Source organism: Felis catus, chromosome B1 (genome assembly GCF_018350175.1).
Source record: "Felis catus isolate Fca126 chromosome B1, F.catus_Fca126_mat1.0, whole genome shotgun sequence".
NCBI lineage: Eukaryota > Metazoa > Chordata > Mammalia > Carnivora > Felidae > Felis > Felis catus.
Window position 1 is genome coordinate 63,640,394 of NC_058371.1, and position 14,617 is coordinate 63,655,010.

The 14,617-nt window shown below is 36.3% G+C and overlaps 1 long non-coding RNA gene across 1 annotated transcript in view; it reads left to right on the forward strand.

Moving 5' to 3' along the window:
- Positions 1 to 4,612, forward strand: part of LOC123384887 — a 99,303-nt gene extending 94,691 nt beyond the window's left edge. The window contains exon 6 of the long non-coding RNA XR_006596602.1: positions 4,577 to 4,612. This is a non-coding gene — a long non-coding RNA (uncharacterized LOC123384887). The remainder of the gene's footprint in view (positions 1 to 4,576) is intronic.
- The last annotated feature ends 10,005 nt before the right edge of the window (positions 4,613 to 14,617 follow it).

Genomic DNA, 14,617 nt, shown 5'->3' on the forward strand with positions numbered 1-14,617 from the left:
GATCTTTCCCTTTTTGTAATAATAAATGAGGAGTAGTATTCTATCTCAGATACTATGGTAGGTATTTTACATGTGTTCTCGCTAATTCATGTGATCATGAAAGTTAGGCATTATCCTCCTAGTTTTATAGATGGGAGAAGTGAGAGTTAGAACAGTCAGGCCACAGTAAGCTCCTCAGCCTGTGCTCTTTCTGGCAGGTCACACTGGTTCACTGTGTGTGTGACAGGGGATAGGACTTCTTCCTAATCATATGCATCCTAGTAAGACAATTCCAATGCTGACTACGCAGTAGGATTGCATATAATGCTCCAATCTGCTTAAATTGGCTACTGTGCAAAACTGATGTGAAGCCCTCGCAGCTCAATAGAAAATCTATATGTTCCTACAGGATGCCCACAGGGAAGCAGCAGATCTCTAATTTGGAACAATCAGCACAACAGGGAGTGTGGCAGGGCTGTTTTGAAGAAATATACAAGAGTTTCAGTCATCGTAGTTGACAGAAGAACTGAGATTTATAGTGGAAACTAAGCATTTTCTTTAGAATCAGTCATTGCATGGGTCTGGAGTCAGCAGCTAAATTTCTTTCATTCAGGGGCTGGTTATGTCACTCACTGGCTGAATGATGTTATTTAGACAGAGACTAGTGTTCAGCATTCATAAAGCTATGGATAACATTTGAATAATTGAAGTAGTTTCCATGGTAAAACCAGTGAGATCCAATGAAGTGACTGAATAAATCAAATTTACCTGAGAAAGTTTGGAAGTGCCTAAAATGAATTGAGGAAATGCTACAATTGTAATTTGTGGCAGGTGTTTTTTGAAAATGTGGTCTACCTTAACCTTTTAGAATTTTTTGGCTTCCTTCCCTGAGGCAGGCCCTTGACATGATGTGGGTCAGGTCCAGCTCTTCTCCTTTAGTGGCGCTGGTATATTCTGGATGCCCAGAAAGAATGATGGTCTTGAGCTAGAGCTGGTTACAGTGTCAAGGAGAACCCAATATGTATATGTTTGTAGGAATTTCTGAATAAATGTATGAGAAAGGTGGTATGAAAAGTTAATAAATCATGTGGTCATTTAGTCAATGTGAAATGAATATCTAAAACCAATGAACCACCTTTACCACAAAGGTAGAGTAATACAATTTTCCCTTAGTTTTAATTTACTAGAAAATTTCCTTTCTCCTTTTTTTAAAAAATTTTCCTTATAATTCACCAGTCTAAGGGAGCATTTTCCTTTCTTTATTTTTTTAAAATTTTTTAATTTTTTATTTATTTTTGAGAAAGAGACACAGAGCATAAGTGGGGGAGGGGCAGAGAGAGAGGGAGACACAGAATCTGAAGCAGGCTCCACGCTCTGAGCTGTCAGCACAGAGCCCAAAGCAGGGCTCAAACTCACGAACTCTTGAGATCATGATCTGAGCGTAAGTGGGATGCTTAACTGACTGAGCCACTCAGGCACCCCTAGCACTTTCCTTTCTAAGCCAACCCCTGTTGCCGATTAGCCCCTCCCCAACTGTCTTAGTGCATTTTCATTCCCTGAGACATTGCTTGTCTGACTTTCTACTTGATGCTTCTTGCCTGTTCATGTGAATTTCAGTGAGTAATAGTGACTGTGCCTATTATAACAATTCAACATAGCTAGTTCTGTAGTTGCAAATGCACCAACTTTCTCGATAGCGTGAAACATGATGTTTAGAATAGAGTCCTAATAAGGCCAAGTGTTTTTATTCTAATTATAGGTTAATTAGTATCACTCAGAGAAATCATCCATTTTAAGGGTACTATTAGGGATAATAATCTCTGACCCCAGAGATTGAGCATACAAAGTAAAGCATATAAGGTCATTGCATATAAGGTAAAGCAAAGGTTGCCCATGTCCCCTGATATCCAGTCTCCATTCTCTCCACAGAAAGAGTGAATAAACACTAAGGAAAAAGGCTAGTCAGCATTTCCCAGCTTCCACTGCAGCAAGGTGTGCCCATGTGCCCAAAGCTATACTGTAGGGGTGGTAATGGTAAGCTTGAAGAACCTGGGTACCTAAGCCTCAGAGCAGGAGAGCTCAACCCTGAACTGCCAATGTCCAACCTTCTCCTTGAGAAAGAGATTAACTCCTGTCTTGTTGAAGCCAATGTTATTCTGGGTCTCTGTTACTCAAGAGTAGCAGTAAAGGATTGGTTCAAATCCTAAGTGATTTTATTATAAGGAAAGAAATCATGTGTTCCAAATTCAGTATATGTGTTGCTGAAGCCAGAACTATAAGGAAAAGAGTGTGAATGTCTCATTAAACTACAGTTGTTTAATTTAGAACTAATGTCTTCAGAATATTAGTCAAAATAATGAAAATACTTGAGCACAATACTTAATAAGTGAGCATTCAAGATTATAATTTTCATTAACAAATTAAATTTAACAAAAAATTTTTCAGTGTTGTCTATTAAGTGAGAATATATATACTCCACTTGATTAAGTACCAAGTGCATAATGATTGCTCAATAATAATTATATTTTCCTCCTTCTAATTAAAGTCAGTGGGTTTCCTTTAAAAAGTTCTTGCTATTTATTTTTATTGTAAAATAAAATTTGTAATAATTTGTAATATTTGTAATATTGTAAAATTTTATTGTAAATAAAGTATTTTATATTTTATTTATAAAATAAATTGCAAAATAGTATAATAGTGACTTGCCCTGACCTAAAAGCTGCCTCACTGTGAAAGCATTCAGATAATCTGGTTACACTCCTTTAGAGTATTTTTTTCTAAACATACAGGTTGTTTTATTTAAAAGTAGCATTTTTTCCCCACTGTAGTACATAGGCAACAAAATTGGCTCTCCATGAACCATACCTCTTGCAAGCAATGCCCTCATGTAGTGATCGTCCCCAACAACACTGACACCCAGCTTAGCCAGGTGATTTGCTTTGGTCAATGGGACATCAGCGAACATATGGCAAGCAGAAGCTTGATATATATTTACACATTGGAACTTACCCTTTTAGAATGTTGCTGCCACCATGTGAAGATGCTAGGACTAGCCTCCTTAAGGATGAAAAATCACGTGGAGAGAAGGGTCCAATTGTCCCAGCTCTCCAGCTGAGCCTACCCCTCAATAACCCTCCAGTTGAAGAAAGCTGTCTATGTGAATCTGAGTGAGATACCAGAAGAACCAGAGTCATGAGAAATAATAAATCATTATTGTTATGCACAAGTAAAATCTGGGGTGATTTGTTACTCAGCTGTAGGTAACAGATACATTCACATATACAAACTTCTTTTAAGTGGAAGAAGTATATATGTATTTCATAAGAAGAGATAGATTATATGTTGATATCACCTTAGCAAAAAAACTTACCTCATCTTTTATGTGTTCGACAGAAATTATAGGAAACTATTAACTACTTGGGCATTGTGTAAGCTCTGACCAAAGACTGACATTTTGGTTAGTTGCATTAGGAGGCTATCCATATAACAACACTTTTTTAAAATTTTAGAATAATGTATCATAATAACCTTTAAGTATTTTGTATTTAAATTTCAGAAACTTTAGTGGAAGTTAAACTCAGGATGGGAGACAGAAAGAGAGGAAGAGGAAGAGAGAGGATAAGAATGAGATTGCCATTCTGACTGTATTTTTAAGAAGCAAATGACTGAGGAACCAATCATACAGCATATTACACTATGTCCTTGTTTTCTAAGATATCCCTGTGTGTGTTTATTCTGTTAGTGAAAGATAGTGATTGTAAGCTACTAGATATGGAATTAATTTTCAAACTAGGCAGAATCATATTCCCATTTGTTTTTCTATCATGATGATCTGCTTTCTCAACCAATGTTTTCTAAATGTTATGTCTTGAAGTATTTTTAGGACATATAGAAACAAAATATAAATATCATTTATATTTAAGTAGTATTTGTTCCATAATTTTAAAATCCCTATTCCAGCTATAAACTAACTGTCCTTATCATTTGCAAAATAAATGAACTCACAGGGCACCTTGGTGGTTCAATTGGCTGAGTATCCAGCTCTTGATTTGGGCTCACATGATCCCAGGGTCGTGGGATTGAGCCCTATGTCAGACTCTACACTGAGTGTGGAGCCTGCTTGAGATTCTCTCTCTCTCTCTCTCTCTCTCTCTCTCTCTCTCTCTCTCTCCCTCTCTCTCTCTCCCTCTCTCTCTTTCTTCCCTTCCCTCTGCCCCTCTCCCCCACTTGCATTTTCTGTCTCTCTCTCCCTCTCTCAAATAAAAACAAACAAAAACAACAAATGAACTCACTATTAATTAATGTCTTTCTTCTTGATTCAGGCTTATGATAACTCTGACACCTTTATAGTAAAATATATACTTCATTATAGTTTTGTTACTTTGATAATTCATTTTTTTATATTTATACCAAGGATCTTTTGTCATATGCATAATGTGGTGGTTAAATGCTGAGTCTGAAAGCCAGAATACCTGAATTCTAGACCCAGAAATAATGTTGCATAATTACATGACTTCTAAGCAAGTAATTTAACTTCTCTAATTAGCACTCACTTTAAAACGTGGTTTAACAACATCTTTTCTCTTTTCTTCCAAAGATTTTTGAAAAACCAAGCAAGATCACATATTTGAAGGTATTAATTGATATTAATAATACTTTATAATTTAGAAATAAAATATTTGAAATTATAACTGAAAGATCTGTCCTTAAAATCTTTGCAATAGTTCTTAAGTATATATGCATCATAAATTTTTTGACCCAGTACATTGAAGATAATTCTATGGACAGTGGACTAAGAAATAACCATCTCTCAATGTATTTGACAGAATAGTATTGAGGAGACACAAAAAACCTTTAAATCTAGAGAAATAAAATCATGAGGAAATGACACATTATTATAAAAGATCCTGTGTCTGGCTTGGGGACTTTCCAAAGTCACAATAGAATTATTTTGACATTTTTTTTTTATTTAAAGTGTAGCTTAAATATGATGTGAACCTTATTTAAAGTGATATTTGATCTATTTTGCTGCATTTCCATAACTGACTCTTTTGCTAATATATCTTGGCTCTTAATAAGTAAAATGTTTATTATGTCCTGTGAACACTAAGTTTTTTTTGTACAGCAAAGACTGGAAAAAAATATCCTAGACTATACAGAACAAATATTACAGACAATGTTATTTGTATACCATCAATCTTATGTTTGACTTCAAAAACATTATTTGAATCATTTGCATGAAAACAAAATCTTTGCCTTTTAAAGAGTTTATCTCATCCTGTTGGTATTTATCTTATGCTGGATTATGACTTCAAGTGAGGGAAGCACAGCAGGAACAGATGAACTCTTAAAAATAAAGACCCTGTTTTCATGCAAATACCTCTAATAATTAAAACAGAGAAACAGGAGAAGTACAATCCTACACAAATTCTCTGACAAAATCCAATAGAGTTTTTCAAGAATGAAAAGGCTTTCATGTTTTGATTTAACATCCGAAGTCAGTGGAGTTTGCATATGTTACTTTGATCTTTAAAACCCTATGTGGTCTGGGTGCCAGTGACTTTCCATGAGGCCTCTTAGGTTTCCTGCAGTCCTCTTTCTCAAGAGGCTAGGGGGAAACTAAACAATTGTTTTGTCTCAGAGTTTAATTTGCAAACATTTGCTGTGGTATAAGATGACAATAATAGTGTGGTTTATAGAGACATGTGTATGTATATGTATCTAATTGTTACACAACACTTTATTTGATTAACTATTTAAATTAAAATATATTTCTCTGACAAAATAGTGGTTTTCAGTCACTTCAAAATGGGAGTCAATTTTTGTTATCAAATAATTTTAAGTTCCCATCCACCTGATAAATGTTTTATTTTTATTTATCCTAACTTTGGACAATGCTTATTGTGTCATATAGATGTTTGAACCTTTTTTCTTAGCTGTGCTTAACTCAGTGGTCTTTCCAAAATTGCCAAGTCGCTATATATGATATAATTACTTATTACTCATCTCTGCTCTATGTGGTGTCTGCAGGGGCTTGTGGATCTGCTTCCATGATGGCTTGCTCACATGGTTACCAAAGTTGGGTGCTGGCTGGTGGCTGGGAGTTCAACTAGACTATTGGCCAGGAGCCTAATTTGCTTTCCATGTGGGTTTCACCATAGGCTGATTGGGCTTACTCACAGCTTGGATGCAGTGTTCTAAGAGTGACTATTCCACAAGACAGGACTAGAAGCGACTGGTCACTTAATTTCTGGGCTCAGAAATTTGGTATAGCATCATTTCTCCCATACTTTATTGGTCAAGATTTCACAGAATCAACATGAATAAATTCACTCCTTGGTGAATCAGAAACTGCACCAGGTGAGTTGTTGCACAAAGAAATTTTTATTTATAGAAAATAAGGAGATTAAGCTTCCAAAGCCTTGACTCCCTGAGGAGGATGAAAGGGGTCCTTTTGTTTAGGGTCCAAATGAATATTTAGACAAAGAAGCCTTGTCACTGTATGTAGAAGAAGGCATAGGGTCCTGTAAGTGCCTCAAGGAAACATGCTCGCGGTCTGTGAGTTCAAGCCCCGCGTCAGGCTCTGTGCTGACAGCTCAGAGCCTGGAGCCTGTTTCAGATTCTGTGTCTCCCTCTTTCTCTGACCCTCCCCTGTTCATGCTCTCTCTCTCTGTCTCAAAAATAAATAAACGTTAAAAAAAATTTTTTTTTAAAGAAACATGCTCATACATACATTGTATATAAGTGAGGCTGAGGCTCCTTAGGTGGAAATCTTAGTTTTATTATAAGATAAAGGTAATGGTAGGTCATTCTAGACGTCACTCCTTGGTGCATCTGCACAGACGTGAGTTGAGGGTTTAGCTCAAAAGGTCAAGACAATGGTAGGTAATGGTAGGTCATTCTAGACGTCACTCCTTGGTGCATCTGCACAGACGTGAGTTGAGGGTTTAGCTCAAAAGGTCAAGACAAGAGATCTTGTCAGGGCAGCTGCCATCACCTAAGGGGTGGTTTTTGGTTTCATTTGTCTGAGTTAAGGGATAAGCCAGAAAGAAGAGCTTAAGAAAAAAACATAAGACCAATGTTAATAAGTAAAAGCCCATGGGCAGTAAATGTCAAGTCTTGTGGTCTCTGGTGACAAACCCATCCAGATGCAAGGGAGGGGACGTAGACCCCACTTATTGATAAGAAGACTCTCAGAACTTTTGGTCACTCTTAAAGTAGTACAGTTTATTTTTAAAAGTGAATCAAGGATCAGATATTGGTAATCATGCTTTACCTCATTCTTTCAAAAGATCAGCATCCTCTGCCAGTCACTCTGGAAGAGTGTGTCCACTCTGAATGGGCACAGCACATTCAGGAAGATCTTACTCTGCTCCCTTTGCTGTGTCCTCTGCTAGGGCCTGCCTAGGTTTACATAACAACTCTGCAGCTATGCAAAACACCACAGAGTTGTTTACTCATGTAGCACCAGTGTGCAGAGAATTGAACCTCACAGTGACACTAGCCCTCACTCCCTCTGGTTGAGGTCCTTGATGACCTTCAGGCCTTCATTGGGAACATTCAGTCCTCCTGTAGCAACTGTAAGCAAAGAGTGATGGAGGGAAATCCTGTAATAAAGGAAAGTATGGAATTAATGAAAGGCTCCAGTTTCTCATCCTCTCCTGAAACCTCTTTCATCCTCATCTGTTAAAGTCTATCCTCTTTCCTGCCCAGTCATGAAATGCATGGAGTTTTTTCTTTTTTCCATGGTTGGTGAGATTCCTTGTTAGTCCTTTGCCACAACTTTGTAATTAGCAAGAGGCCTTACCTGAGAAAGTTAAATGCAAACTCAAACAAAGAATACTGGATTTGGTATTCAAATGAGTGGAGTGTTGATATTTTCTAGATGTGAGGACTTATGATTGGCTTCTCAAAATAATGATTTTGTGGTATAGGTAGTGGTCACGATTTCAGTAGATAGCATCACCAGGATATATGAATGTCATTTGGGACAAAGGTTAACCTTTGTAAATAGGCTCTGCTCTCTTCCCAGGTCTTCACCTACTTGGAGCCTCATACATAGTACTTCTTTCTTCCTGACACCTTAGGCTGAAGGTAAACTTCCCAAACCTACCTCCTTCTCTTCTACTTTGAACCAGATATCTATATAGATAGATATCTGTCTAGTGTGACTTAGGCTTATTCATGTTTAAATAGATTGGAGGAGGATAGAAGAGATCATCTCAGTATAAAAACAAAAGCAAAAACAAAAAAAAATGACAATGACACTCTAAACTCTAAGGTCAGACCTCTAGGCAGATTGCACCTTCCTCTGAAACAGAAACAACCAGCCAGGTCAATCCTGAAAATGTTATGCCTCTTGATTACAAAGGACTAAAACCAAGTTTGTGAGAATGACCTATTCTTATTTAACCATTCAGTTTTAGTTATTTCTGTCATGTTTTACTTTTATGATAGATAATAAAATATGCAGAAGAAGCAAGTTGATTTTCAGTTGTCCTATTGCCTATGAATCTTGCAAGGGCCATTCATTTTTTGTCATAAATTCAACCAAATACAGGAATATCTAAACACATCAGTAGTTCTGTAATACCTTCCTAGTATTTGCACATGATCATAGCACAATCAGATGTTATCCTAAATATGAGAGTGTGAGACTTTCATGGCTAGTGAAGACACATTCATGAATGGTGTTGACTATACTCAGACTGGCCTTGTCATTCTGCCCTTGGGCCTATTTCTCCTTTTCTGGAGCATTGCCTTAATGTGTCATCAATTTGTTTAGGGTAATGGACTGTTTTTAGATTATACCTGTTTTAACTGTAAATTATTCAAATAGAATGTTAAGAAGAAGAGTGTACTAATGAGCAGGCTAAAATTGCTGACATTTGAGGGGATGACTCTTCCTTCTAGAGTCTTCTTTTCCTCCATATCATTTCCCCTTTGATCACCATAGATGTGCCAGTTTTCCTTTCTTCTCTTGCTCTTCTAATCCCTCCAGATTTAGGACAAAATATTTTTGCTTAAACTTTGTTTTTTATTAATGGCACAACTTTAGATAACATTCAGAACTTTACTAGCCTAACTAACACCTTCTGTGTTCTGACTCTAAAAAAAAGTGAATTTTAATTAGTAGCTTCTTGATTCCATAGAATTGGCCACAGTGAGTTGGAAAAAGATTTCTTTTCCAACCTTTACTGAATGAGCTACCCGATTGACCATTGGATATTAACAAAGTCCTGTGGTGTGAGACACCCAATTTAAGAGTGGTAATAATGAAAAGGTGAAGAAAGGAAAGACTGCCTGTGTCAACTACAAAAATGAGATAAAAACATTTCTTTAAGCCTTTACTATTTTATTAACACTATCTTTCCCTAATTTAAAACTTCTGTTGGATTTGAAAAGAATAGTGAAGACTAAAGGGAATGTGTGATCAAAGAATTATTTTCTGATTGAATATCTGCACATAGCTCCGTAGAGTAAATACCTGTTACCTCTCCACCCAAAGCATTCTCATTCTATGCCAGCCCATAGTCTGGGCACTCAGTCCCATTAATCTGATTCCCTGCAGGGCTATACCATAATTATATAGGTCCAAAATATGCTTAACAGATATTTGCTCATTTCTGTTCCATTAAATCTAGTTAACTTTCCCCTTCTAATATAATAATTACATCAACAAAGTGTTTTACTGTTCAACCAAATGACAATTAATTTAATGGGACAAGTTGGTTGGGCCATGCAGTACTCAGATATTTGATAAAACATTGTTCCTGTGAGAGTGTTTTTGGATATTAACATTTAAACCAGTACACTTTTAGTAAAGCAGATCCCCTCCATAATGGGAGTGGGCCTCATTCAATCAGTTGAAGACTTGAAAAAACAAAAACAAAAACAAAAAGACCAGACTCCCCGCACAAGAGAGAATTCTCTAGCAGATTTCCTTCATCTGCATCATTGGCTCTTCCTGTTTCTACAGCTGACAGTCTTCAGACTCAAACTGGAATATTGGCTATTGGATGCATATCTATCTATATCTATCTATATCTATATCTATATCTATATCTATATCTATATCTATATCTATATCTATATCATCTATCTATCTATCTTTCTATATCCCTCATCTATCTATATGGCCATAGATAGATAGATAGATAGATAGATCTATATGGCCATAGATAGATAGATAGATAGATAGATAGATAGATAGATGAGGGATATAGATATATATATATGAGGGATATAGATATATGGATATGGATATATATATATATATATATATATATATATATATATATATATTGCCCTCCATGGAGTAAGATCCCATTTTTGTTCGGGCCAGCACTAAAGCTATCTCTAGTTCTGGCTCTGACTTTCATTTAGTCCTGGACCTGGTGGTTCATCCAGTAGATCTTGATATATAAACATTTTACCTCTGCCACAGCGACCAACACTAGCATCACCGTTAGCAAGCTTGCTAGCCAGGTAACATCTGCTAGAACATCCTTCTCCTTCTCCTTCTCCTCCTCTTCTTCTGCTTCTGCTTCTTCTTCTTCTTCTTCTTCTTCTTCTTCTTCTTCTTCTTCTTCTTCTTCTTCTTCTTCTAAGTACAGTCTACACCCTATGTGAGGCTTGAACTCATGTCCCTGAGATCAAGAGTTGCATGCTGCACCAACTGAGGCAGCCAGGAACCCCACATCTTCTTTCTAGTTCTACCTACAGCACAAGGGATTTTGGATACCTTTCATATCACACATGAATCTAGGAAGATTTTTGGAATGCTACCTCCAGTCCACCTGCTGCCCAAATATGCTATATGATTCCTCTTATATTACCACTTTGTGTTGATGTAAAGTGCTATTCAAAGAGGTGTCCTTTATGAGGTGGGAGCAGGGTGCAGGAGCTGTCTGAGTTAGACATTCAATGAGGTTTCTATCTTCTCAACACAAATGAGGGATGAAGGGATCCTGAATGTAATTCTTTAATATCATCTCATCTTTTCCAAATAACATTTTCTTTAGATTTTCCCTTATTCTGTTGAGAACTTCTTTTCTATGTTATTTTCCTTTCTTCTTTACTTACACTATATGCTGGAGTCTAGGCAAACTGCAGTCATACTTTTTCTGGGTAATAACCTTCATGGTATACCCATAGTGGCCAAAAGAGTTATAGGGGAAAGAACAGGATTAATAAGGGAAAACACATTGGTTTAATATTTTTAAAACATGGTTCCTGTTATATTCTGATAGTCACAATATTTCCTGTATGTGATATTATATTGCTACATTTATATCTTGTGAGTTTCCACTAAGTGGGACTGAATTCTTTCTTCTTTATGTTTTACTGACAGTTGAATCTGAACAAATAAAAACAAATCAATATTCTATAGATTGTACCACTTGAAGTATAAAATGTTGGGTTCTGTGAAAGGTGATAGTAAATCTGTTACAAAAACACAGAACATTGTAAACATTTTCTTTAGGTATGTGGTTCCTTAACATAATATTACCTTCAAAGTTATTGGACAGTCCAAGTGATTTTGGAACTGTGTCATGGTTAATTGTAATTATCAAACTTTGCCAATGGGTCTTCACTTTCAGGTGAATGTTACACAGTTTACTAATGTCTGTTACTACATTTTATATATACAATGATGATTTACTTATTATTTTTAAGTATCTTGAAACTGAAATAGGTTCTGCTATGGTTGATAACTTTAAGAATATTTTGCCACATATATTAAAGAGGGTTTATGATGTTAATGGGCTTTTTCCTTAGGAATACTCTGACCTCAGCTGCAGGGGCTGGTGGAAAAAGAAGAAAGCCTGAGTTTAATAGCTATCATTTAATGCTCTGGGTCCAAGGAGGCATAGGAACTCAGTTATACATGAACCAAGGGGTTCTAACTTAGTTCTTTAGGTGCTGTAAGAGTATGGGGTGGGCCATATCTAAAGTTAGGTGGGTGACACAATTAAGATGTGGGAAAGAAGAGAAAAAGAATCACAGAGGTAAGGGAATCTGTCTTAGGTGGAAAATTCTGGACAGCTAGACAAGATGCAAAGTCCCAATTAATTACATTGGGCTCGGAAAGGGCTACAATCCTAGTGGGGGACAAGGAAATCCACCGACAATCTTACTGGAGCTGAGAAAATATGGTAAGGGTTAAAGGAAAGCTGTGATCTGAGGGAAGGAAGTATTTAGGACACCCTCCCTTAATATGGCCCCAGCCTTGGCAGAGAGATTAATTCTACAGCTCATTGACTAGCATGAAGGAGTCCATGATCAATGCTAAATCAGAAATGAATGGTGCCAAGCATGAAAGTTAAAGATATAGTAAATGTCTACAGCTGAGAAAGACTGGTAACTATCAGAGAATAACCACAGAAATTTAAAAAACAGACATTCTTCTCTTCATCTAGTCCTCATTTAAGGGTTGACCGTCTTTGTAATTACTAAAATACATGAAAACTATGGGGGACATCCCTACTATTTTCTCTGTCATTTACTCATTCAACACGTTATTATTTGGCTTCCACAAGTTTATGGGAACTGAGGGTATGGAGTTTAACAAAATAGGCAGAATTCCTTCCCTCACTGAACAACCTTTCTCATGATGGGAGAGATTGCAAGCAAGTAAGTAAACAAATAATCAAGAAAATTTTATGGTATGATAGACTCTGTGAAGGAAATAAACTAGGTAAGCTGACAGAGTGGCCAAGTAGAGGGCAGTCTAGGTAGGATAGTCAGAGAAGGCATCTGTGAAGAGGCAATTATTGAGCAGAAGTGACAATGATAAGCAAGGATTGGTCATGGCAAGATCAGAGACACCACAAGGAAAGCACTTAAGGAAAATATTGGATCAGTTGAGTTATATTGAGAAGGCTTGTGAGGCCAGAGCATAGTGAGAGAGGGAAGAGGCATCCATTATGAAGTAGATGAGAATGAGACCATGGACCTAGAAAGTGATAGCAAGGAATCAAAATTGTATTGTAAGCACAGACGGAAACCATTGGAAAGTTTTAAGCAGAGTGTGACTATAGCTTTTTTTTTTTTTTACTGGTTTTTTTTGGAAGATGGTGTTGAACAGGGGAGATTGTTTGCCAGTTTTTTCCACTGTAAGGGTACCATTTTTCCCTCTCCATGCACTAGTCTTTGTAATCAGGTTAATGAGTCCAGCCAATATTCAGGGGGAGGAGAATTAAGCTCCACTTCCTAGGAGGGGTTATTTATATATTTTTGGAATTATTTGGACATTGATTTATGCATGTTATATATGTAATCCTCATTACAATCTTATGGACTACATGTGCTACCATATCCTGAATTTATGAATGAGAAAACTGATGCCTGGGGAGGTCATTTAACCTTATTAAGTTTACCCAGTTAGATTTGATAAGGAGCATCTAGTTCCATAGGTGTTTTTTTTAATCCTCTACTATTACTATTATTTCCCATAGATCCTGATTAATAAAAACAACCTGGAAAATTAATCATGAAGGGATGTAGACTTCTGGTTCCCTATCCAATACCACTAAGAGTAAGAACAGAGAAATTATTCTATTTTCTATGGTTTTGAAATGTTTGAGTACTTGACTACTATTTCTGTATAATAGTCGCATATTTTCTAAGATTTAAAAAAATCTGTGATGCATTTGAACACTTACAAACTTAAATAATTAAATACAGAAGAGATGTACATGTACTATTTTATGACTGTTGCTATATCAATTCTATTAGCATTGTTCTCAGTTTTAATGTGACTAGTGTTTCATTGAACCTATTTATAAAGTCATTATGGTATTCTATATCATAGTATGTTTGAGTAAACTGATAATCCATAAATATGACTTATTCTACTTTGTTTACCACTTTTCCACTTTTGTGTTATGTATCTGGTAATTGTAATCTAGAGGAGAATGTTTTTATGACATTATTCTAAAAACATAAAAATTATTGTCAAAAAATACATTGTTTGGGACTTGCTTTTAAGGTGATGAAAATGTTCAAAAATTGTTGTGATGTTTGCACGACTCTATAAATAGACTACAAATCATTGAACTGCATGCTTTCACAGGGTACATTGTATGGTATGTGAATTATGTTGGAATAAGGCTGTTAAAAAGAATGTTGTTTAATTCTATCACAATAATAACCAGTGTGTAAGACGTTTTGCCTTAGCACACTGTAAGGAAGAATTTCTATTTCAGCTTTCTACATTGAACCTATCCTGTGCCATCAATAGGCAGCATCAGCCCTGGGAACACTAATGGTGATATGACTAACAGTGACTGCGTTCTAATGTGCCAGGCCTTGTGCTGAGCATTTTGTACACATTATTTCATTTAATTCACTAAGATATGTAGACGTACATTTAACAAATGAGAAAGATGAGACTGAGAATGGTTAAATAGTCTAACTTCATTGACATAGCTGGTTGACTAGTAAAACCAGGAAGTAAAACAGGTCTGCCTGAGTTCAAGTACTGTAAATCCCTGTCCTCCCATGTGATCCCTTGTGATATTCCCTTGCATTGAGACAGTGAAAGAGCAGAATTTTCCACGCTAATATACATTTTGTTGGCATAAGGATTATTTTAGGCTGATTATTTTTTAAGAAACAAGCAGACATAAGAAAA